At 44.9% G+C, this 9,736-nt stretch overlaps 1 protein-coding gene across 9 annotated transcripts in view; it reads left to right on the top strand.

The window, feature by feature from the left end:
* The window catches only part of LINGO1 (leucine rich repeat and Ig domain containing 1), a 259,989-nt gene that overhangs the window by 120,867 nt on the left and 129,386 nt on the right, over positions 1-9,736 (top strand). The window lies entirely within an intron of this gene.

Raw genomic sequence — 9,736 nt, 5'->3', positions numbered from 1 at the left:
CATCTCCGTTTCAAAGCCGAAGAGCCAGCGCTGTCCGAAGGCGTCTCCGTGGTCATGTGGCCAGCAGGACTCAATGTCGAAGGCGCACGGAAGGCTGTTCCCTTCCACCAAAGGTGGTCCCTATTTTTCTACTTGCATTTTTTACCTGCTTTCGAACTGCTAGGTTAGCAGAAGCTGGGAGAAGTAACAGGAGCTCACTCTGTTACGCGGCACTAGGGATTCGAACCACCTTTCTGATCAACAAGCTCAGCGTCTTAGCCACTGAGCCAACCTGGTAAAGTTTGAAATACACCACCCTAAAATTCAGCAGGATCCATCTTGAACACGGATTGAAAGGAGGGAACAGGGAAAGCCAGCACTGGTGATGTTTCATTCTTTCAAATTTGCTGTGACTTTGAACATCGCGCTTTATGCTTTAGGAAAGCGAGTTCAAGCCTCCTTTATTTCCTTGGTAAGGTCCATCTAGAGAAAAATCAGCGGTGTCCACTGGGCTGGGCTGATGGCCGCTGTTTTAGATCTCCCAGAATGCCTTGCTCTGATGGGCATTTGAGAGGTAGAAATGGGGGGCTGTCAGACTGAACCTCAACCTCCTTGTACCCTAGAAGGAAAATGTGGGGGACACCATTGCTTTCTCCAGGAGTATCGTCCCTCCAGTCAATCCCACCACTGCTATACCTCCTCTTGGGTGATCTTTGTGCATTTGATAAAGACAACCTCTCAAGGTTCCAAGTAACACCCCCAACGAAAGAAGACTCCAAGGCTTGAGGTTCCTCAAAATTCCCCTTTATTAGAGATGTCCTATTGGCCCATGTGGGAAACCCAAATCTGAAAGCTTCCAGGTTTTCTACTCTTCTCTACTTCTTCTCTCCTTCTCCTCTCTCCCCTTCCACTCTTCTTTCTCTCCTCCTCTTCCCCGCCCTGTCCTCTCTCTTATCCCTCTCTTCTTCCTTTACCTCTCTCCTCCACTTCCCACGCTTCATCTCATTTACTTGGTGGATTTCAGCTTCTGAGCGAGCTCCATTTTATGTTGATGGTATTTATAATTAGAAAGGAATGTTATTTTGACCATATCTACCCCACTCCATATAATCCCCTCCCCTCTCAGTTTCCCACAGCAATCATTGTGGTAGGACTGAAGGCCCAATGCAAAAGATGGCTTCCAGGCCTGATACAACCCATCTCCAGTTTTATGGTTAGAGTTGGGACAGCATCTAATGTGGAAAAGGAAGACTCCTGGACACCGTGTGGAGACCCACCACAGAGCCACTGGGGTGTAGCTTTCTCGGTGTTGAAGGAGGATCTGGAAATCCAGATTCATGTCCTCCCTCGACAGTGGGACCCACTGGATAATGGAGCCAGTCACGATCTCTCCGGTCAACCTATCGTACAAGGTAGCCGTAGCCAAGATAGAACATCTCATGGTTTGGACATTTGTTTTCTAGCAGAGAAAGTCGCTTTGAGAATGCCTGGAGAACTGATGTTCTCTTAATTGCTTGATGGCTCCGGCAAACCCTGGACAGCTTTTAACATGGATTCATGAACGAAACAGCCTTTCTAAGATTTTATGCGTCCTCAACATCCAGACAAAGAAAGACCATAAAGCAAATTATCAATAAAAATAAAATTATGCAGAGGCCTTTTTGCCTGCCGCTTGATTCAGAGCTGTCAGTGACCAGACTTGTGTTCTAATCATTTTCCATTTTGTGGTGAATACATGGATTTTTTCTCTCGCACCTTCTCTCAAATATAAATCCTCCCTCCCAAGACAACGGGAGGTTCTAAAGCCGTTGGACTGAGGTGAATCTGTTATCTTAAAAGACCTTTAGGCACCTTGAGATGCTGTAAAATATCACCGTGGACAGAGACGCATCATTTTGTGGGGAGCGGGGCTGGTGATGTCATCTCGACTCTCATAAACTTTCAGGATGAGATAAGACAGGCCCATAAACTTCTCTGACAATAGCAGATGGTGGCATTTGCTCAAGCGCTGGCTCCCTTTTTGACGTGGAATATGTTTCAATGTTCTTCAAAATATAAGGTGGGATGAGCAGGTCTCTGTCTTCCTTGGAAATCGAGGGGAGCTCAGGCCCTCCCTTGGGGTCAGGCAAAACCCATCCAAGAGAAGCAGAGTAATCCCAAAGTTTCTAAAGCATTAGAAGAACACCTGGGTCATGTCAAATGCTGATGTTGTTAGTTGTGAAGTCGTGTCTGACCGATCGCGACCCCATTGACAACATTCCTCCACGTCCTGTCCTCTACCATCCTCTGGAGTCCATTCAAGCTCACGCCGGCTGCTTTGGTGACTCCATCCAGCCACCTCATTCTCTGTCGTCCCCTTCTTCTTCTTTTGCCCTCCATCGTTCCCAGCATGAGGCTCTTCTCCAGGGAGTCCTTCCTTCTCATTAGGTGGCCAAAGTCTTTTGAGTTTCCTCTTCAGGATCTGGCCTTCTAAAGAGCAGTCAGGGTTGATCTCCTCTAGGACTGACCGGTTGGATGGTCTTGCAGTCCAAGGGACTCGCAGGAGTCTTCTCCAGCACCAGAGTTCAAAGGCCTCCATTCTTTGGCGCTCAGCCTTTCTTATGGTCCAAATTCTTTCTTATGGTTTCAAATGCTGATAGGTTGGGACAAAGACACTCAAAAAACTAGTAAGAACACGGAGAACTCGCAAGCAAAAATGTAAGGCCACAGGATTGCTTTGCTATTGATTCATAGTGGTACCTTGTTGACTGTCCAACAGAAATATGTTGCAAATTCAATACTGGCTGTTTGCTCTGGCTGTAACGCTGAATTAAAAACCCGTAAACTGGGGTTTGCATTGCATTTTGTGAATTGTGAAACAGAATCTTCTTCTCCATTTTTTTAAAAAAAATTGGACAAAATTTACAGTTCTTCCTAGGTGGGACAGACAGAATGGGCACTGCGCTTGGTTGTTTCCCTGCGGATATTTCACGAGTAAACTAGGTAACATCATCACAACAGAGTGAAGTTTTTGTTTATGTGCTTGTGGTTTGCCCTGTCAGTGTTGAAGGGTTTGTTCTTGGTGCTTCCTTTATTAGACTGTTGTTGACTGTTTGACTGGCTAGTTCCCTGATTGAGATATTGTTTTCTGCTTGATTGTTTGTCTGGTGTTAATCCCTGCTTATCTTTCTGTGGTATCCTCTGAGCTTGCTGGTTTTCTTGCAGACGATTCATTACCCAACTAGATAACATCATCTTCAGAAGTTGTGGGTGCTCCATCACCGGAGGCTTTTAAGAAGAAATTGGGCAGCGGTTTGTCTGAAATAGTATAAGGTGTCCTGCTTGATCAGGAGGTTGGACTAGGAAACTTCCAAGGTCCCTTCCAGCTCTCTTATTCTGCACGATTGCAGAGAGCACCAAGGAGCCCACCGTTCAACCCTGAACTACAAACCTTTTCTTCTATGAGTGCTTTTATTTTTATTTATTCATTAATCACATTAACTTGGACCTGTTCAGAGGTTTGGCTGCTCCTAAGCCCATCCATCATTTGCAGGAGGAAGCGAGCCGGTGCCAAAAACAGACCTGGGAAAATCAGCTGAAAAGAATCAGCAGGATTGACCGCCATCTCATGAAATATTTAATTCTCTCTCTCTTTCTCCCTCTCTGGATGAAGACAGGCCTCATTGTCTGGGGGGGGGGGGGCGGAGTGAGAGGGGGGACATGAAAGATTTATGCCCCCCATGGAGGATTGGGAGGGGGCATCGGACCGAGCCCCTCTCATCTCCTGCCCGTAGAAAAATGGTCCCTGCCTGCCTGTACCGCATCCTTGGCAAGGAGAGGTGTGAGTTCATTATCTTCCTTTCATTTATTTGGGCTGGCATATTTTCTCTGCCCGATACATTTATATCTACCTGAAGATCTATCATACCGCTGCTCCCTATCTCTTGTCTCAGCACGGTTTAACGCAGGTATTCCATCTTAGATGCAATTTAGGTCACCGTGTCTCCCGTTACTGATTAGATAGCTCGAATATTTGGGGGGACGGTGGGTGTAAACGTTTATATTCCACAGATCACACGCGCGGAATGCCGTCGTGTTACTGTATAAGTCAGGGATGGCAAATCCATGGTGCCGGCCACAGGTGGCATGCGGAGCCTTCCCTACGGACACACCAGCTGCCGCCTCAGCTCAGCTCTGCGTGCGCACCTCCCACTGGCCAGTTCGCCTTCAGGTCTCTGCCATGTATGCATGGGGCGCATGTGGCGGAGATGCATGCGCATGTGTGGGAGGTGCATGCATGGCGGTGTGCTCACATTGCATTTTTGGACCTCGCGCAGCACCCTGGTGCCCCGTTCTGGCTTCCAGGTTGGTGCAGGAGGCTTTCCAGGCTGCATCCCATGACAATCGGGCTTAACTACCGCCTTGCCAGGAAAGGTCTCCCTGCATCTTCTGATCTTGCACTCCTTGGGTTGTTCTATGCCCTGGCTGATGTCATCTTTTGAGGGTGTCCAGCCACGCTGTTCGTTGGAGTCCTGGTTTCCTTTAACCGCTAACTCTTCCCAACCAAATTGCTTTTTCCAGGGAATTCCCCCGCAACACATAGCCAAAGGAAATGAGACACAATTTTGTGATTTTGTTTTCCTTCCAGTGACATGTCTGCCGTTACGTGCTCCAGGACTTGCCTGTTGATCATCTCTACTGTCCCAAGGAATATGCAGGAGCCTTCTGAGCACAGCTCAGACAAGTTGAATGTGTAGGTAGAAAGTCGAGAACACCTGTAATAACTGAAAGGTAACACAAGCGATCCAACTGGTCAGACCTAGAGGAGACCAACCTTGACTGCTCTTTAGAAGGCCAGATCCTGAAGAGGAAACTCAAAGACTTTGGCCACCTAATGAGAAGGAAGAAGGGCTCTCTGGAGAAGAGCCTCATGCTGGGAACGATGGAGGGCAAAAGAAGAAGGGGACGGCAGAAAATGAGGTGGCTGGATGGAGTCACCGAAGGAGTCGGAGAGCTTCAATGGACTCCAGAGGATGGGAGAGGACAGGAAGGCCTGGAGAAATGTGGTCCATGGGATTGCGATGGGTCAGACACGACTTCGCAACTAATAACAACAGCACCTGTATTCCAGAATTGGTCCCAGCTAAAACTGAACTTAGAGCAAAGCCCAGGAATAAAAACAACCCATCCATCCCCAGACTGTGACGTTTGCAACTCTTGCCTCGGGCTGACAGTGTCCCATTTCCTGATCCCTTGAGCTGCCTTTTGCTCAGCGAGGTGGCTGTTGTGGGTGTGTATTGCGCAAAAGAGCGCAATCCAATTCACCGATGTGTCAGTCTACCTGGCAGCTTCTCTGCTTTCAAAACCATCCTCATTAGCTTCCTTGGCATCTTAGCCTCTTCGCTGCCTGCCTGAAGCTCCGAGCAATAAAATATACATTGATATATTCTTCTGATCTGATTTGGTAGCTTCAGTTACAAAATAAGCGGTGTTAAGAGGACCTCGTTGGTTTGGCCAAGTAAATGAATGTCGCTTGACTTCCTTCCACCTTCCAGAAATGGGATTTTGACATCCAGCTATCCAGCGGGACATGGTCTTTGAAGGGGATTTAAAGGGGTGGGATTCTTGGATGCGTGACATTGGAAGAAAGACAAATCTGGAACATGTGATCAATTGGCAGTAGATCAATGCCAGGCACAAAGAATCAGGACCATAGAAGAACCAATCCAAACCTATAGACGAGAATCTGGTCAACTGAAATTCAACACTGAATTGGTACCACATAAGGGTCAACGGAATTTAGAAGCGGTTGGGCTTGGATCATTTGTGGCAATGTAAGAATTTTAAACTGATGACTCATTTAACCCCACCCTCTTATTTCTGCCTTCTCTTCTCTTACAATAATCAATATTTTCATAGCAAGGCAATCTGTCTGTCTGCGAAATACTACTCATATATCATCACAAAATCTCCAGAACCTTAAAGCCTACAAATTTGAAATTTGGCATGTATGTTCCTCTTGGCTTCTAGGTGCTCGCTAAGAAAGGATTTTTTGAAATGACCACCAGATCATTAGTATTTCTTATATCATTATTAACACACTCTGATGCTAAGGAGTTAGGTGTTCTACTCCCCCTCCCCCATCTGAAAAGAACTCTGTTCCAACTGCCACCAGGGCATGGCCAGCACATGACTCATCCAGCCTGCAGGCTGGGAGTTTGGACATTCTACTCCCCCTGCCCATCTGAAAAATGCCCTGATGCTAAGGAGTTAGACTGAGGGAGAGAAGGGGGTAGGATAAGATAGGAGAGGCCTCTGTGGGGCAAGCCTGAGGGGGAGAAGGGGAGAGGAGAGGCTGATCATAATTACTCATTAATGTTCAAGCTTTAAAACTCAATTTATCAAGCCCGATCACATAGTTCCGTAGCGAAGCACGGGTATCCAACCGACTAGCAATCTCATATTCTTGTAAAGAAAGTTGATGGCTGTTCAGATATTGTCGAAGTACGATTCCCAGCCCTTACATTGTGCAAATGTTGTCAAACGAACACATCTTTTCTATTCTTCCCTCCTTTTTTTGGTTCATAGCTCTCATGAATGCTAAGTATTATTTTTAAACAAAATTCTACAGAAGGGGAGAATTCGCTCATCGTAGGCAGTTAGATTTCTTGATAAGATCTAATTACGTTCTTTGTATGTGTGGGTTAATAATAGTAATTATATATCATAAGGAATAAGTACACAGGAAAAATAAACATTTGGGATTCTATCCATTAGATCTGCACTCAGACCCTGGTATCAGGAGAGCGGGCAGGCGGAATTGTGGTTAACAAAAGACAAGAGCATGCCTGATGATTAATACTATTAACCTACATTGTCCTATTAAATTCTTTAATGGAAACCTCGCCATGTCACTGTTCCATGGGAGGAGCTCTTGAGTGAAATATCTGGGATATTTTTCCTCCCTCTCTTCCCTTTCCTAGATTTGAGAAGCTATTTAAAAGTTCTCTTTTGCTCTCGAGTAATGCCTTGGTGTAGACCTTCCATGCTTATGGGGAGGAGCTGAAATGTTACATTTACAGAAACTGGTTTTCAGGACCTGTCAGTGTCTAGTAATGGTAAAGATTCCCCTCACATATATGTACTAGTCATTCCCGACTCTAGGGGGTGGTGCTCATCTCCATTTCAAGGCCGAAGAGCCAGTGCTATCCGAAGACGTCTCCGTGGTCATGTGGCCTTCATGACTAAATGCCGAAGGAGCACGGAACGCTATTCCCTTCCCACCAAAGGTGGTCCCTATTTTTCTACTTGCATTTTTCATATGCTTTCGAACTGCTAGGTTGGCAGAAGCTGGGAGAAGTCACGGGAGCTCACTCCGTTATGCAGCGCTCGGGATTCGAACCGCCGAACTGTGTCTGTGTCTTAGCCACTGAGCCACATAGAGGCAGTCTTGACTTATAACCATTCATTTAGGGACCATTTTGAAGTTACAATGCCATTGAAAAAAGTGATTTCTGACCAGTCCTCACACTTATGACTATTGTAGCATCCCCAGGGTCGTGTGGTTGCTATTTGGGACCTTCCCAGGTAGATTCTGACGAGCAAAATCAACGGGGGAAGCTGGAATTCACGTAACAGCCTTGTGATTCACTTAACAACCCTGGCAGAAAAAGGTCATAAAAACGGGTGCCCCTTACTTAATAGCCTTCTTGCTTAGCGACGGATATTCTGATCCCAACTGCGGCCACTAAGCCGAGGTCTGCTGTACTTTGGCCAGGAAAATAATATGGACTCAGTTTCCCTCAAGCGGGGTTTTGCTCTTGGAAGGCAGCTTCAAGAAGATTCTTTTTTAAAAGAAATAATCTAAAAATTAGAGGCTTGCCCTGAGCCATTTCTGTAATAGCATCTAATAAAGTTCTTAATTAAGGTGATTAACCTTTGGGGGAAAAAGCAAGTTCTCTTTTCTGCTAGAACTAGGCTTTCTAAGCAATTATAAGTGAGATCGTCCACATTGTATTAAAAGAAAAGTGTGTGCAAACCCTCCCTGTATTGGAGAGCTTTGGCTTGGAGAAACAGACCAGGTAGGGAGACACAACCCGGCCACACTTTCTCCTTTCTTATTCTAATGCACCTGAGTTGAGTTATTTTTAAAAAATAGATTTCCTTGCTCAACGGCCAACTGCATCCAGCTAATCCTCCGTAGAGCAAGATAAGGTGTTTTTTTTTGGGGGGGAAGGAGGGCACCCATGACCATTCACACAATGAACTGCTCTCTCTGGGCATGATGAGAATTTATCTGCTGAATATAACTCCTCATTGGGGACAGGAAGGGCATCCGGCCAATAAACACTGAGCTCCATTCCGTTGCCCAGACTTCACCCCACAAGAGATGATGGGGCTCATTAAAAGACAGGGATGATGATGAAGATGATGACGACCAAGCACACAATGTCCCTTTGACAGGGGTCAGGCAACCTGTGGCTCTGGAGCTGCAGTGGCTCTTTCATCCTCCTTCTGCAGCTACCCCTGGCCCCCGGTCGGCTCCACAATTGATAGGGCTTTCGGTTAGGACAGGTAGAGGGAAAAGGACGCCGCATGTCAGTTGCCAAACATCTGGATTTTGATCACATGGCGATGGGGATGCGACAACGGTTGTAAGTGTGAAAAATGGTCATCGCTCACTTTTCTTTCACTGTAACTTTGGTTTTTTTAAAAAAAGATTATTAAATAGTTTTTTCCATTTTTTTAGAGCACAAATATCATCTTTGCAACATTTCCACATCATTAAGCCTCCATTATACTCTTTTTATCCATACATGTATACCTTTATATCTATATCTATATATATATCTATATATATCTATATATCTATATCATCTATATCATCTATATCTATATCTATGTATATATCTATATCTATGTATATCTATATATATCTCTATCTATATCTCTATCTATTTCTATTTCTATATCTATATCATCTCTCTATGTCTATTTTTACAAATTTTTCATCTACTCATCTACTTATTTTTACTCCTATTTCTTCTACACATATTAATCTTTCCATGTACTTATTTCTATGCATCTTATATCCTTCGATGCACATATATCGTTCTCTTATAACTCTTATTCTGTACTATTTTATTTACAATCTATCTTACATTTTCCCCCTCTTGTTAATTATGCGGTTTTATGACGGTTCTCTAATTTCTTCATCTTTTTTCCCCTTTAATGCTTTCTTGCTCTTTGCATCTTTTTCTCCAGCCGTTTGCACCATAAATCCCATATTAAGTAGCACTCAGATTCTTCTTCGTCTCTTACTCCTTTTGTAAGTCTGTTCATTTCAGCCCATTCTTTCATGGTAACTTTGAACGGTCAGTAAATGAAATGCGGCGAGTTGAGGACTTGCCTATATACGGCGAATTACGTCGTTATGGGATCATGCGCCACCTTCTGAACTGCGCTGCAAAAGCTTCACTCCTCCTTCAATGTCACATTATGGGTGGTTAAATCCTCTGATACCCTGCCAATCTCCATGAATATTGATCATCATGCTCTATTATTAGCATTTTATATTAGCATTATTAAAATTGCAAGCCACTGCTTAAAGCTGTGAACCATGTTGAGTGCCTCGGCAGAGAAGTTCCAATGGAGAAGCAGCAGCTTACACACGAATCCATCATCTGCTGGAAACTGGCTGGAACGTATACAGAATTCTCATTTGCGACTAATGAGATCTGGCAACGGTGAGCCTGGAGCAGAAACATGGGTGACATTG

The sequence above is a fragment of the Natrix helvetica genome, assembly GCF_964273705.1.
Source record: "Natrix helvetica genome assembly, chromosome: 12".
NCBI classification, from domain to species: domain Eukaryota; kingdom Metazoa; phylum Chordata; class Lepidosauria; order Squamata; family Natricidae; genus Natrix; species Natrix helvetica.
Note: the sequence above shows the minus strand (reverse complement) of the source record. Positions and strands in the feature narration are given on the sequence as shown.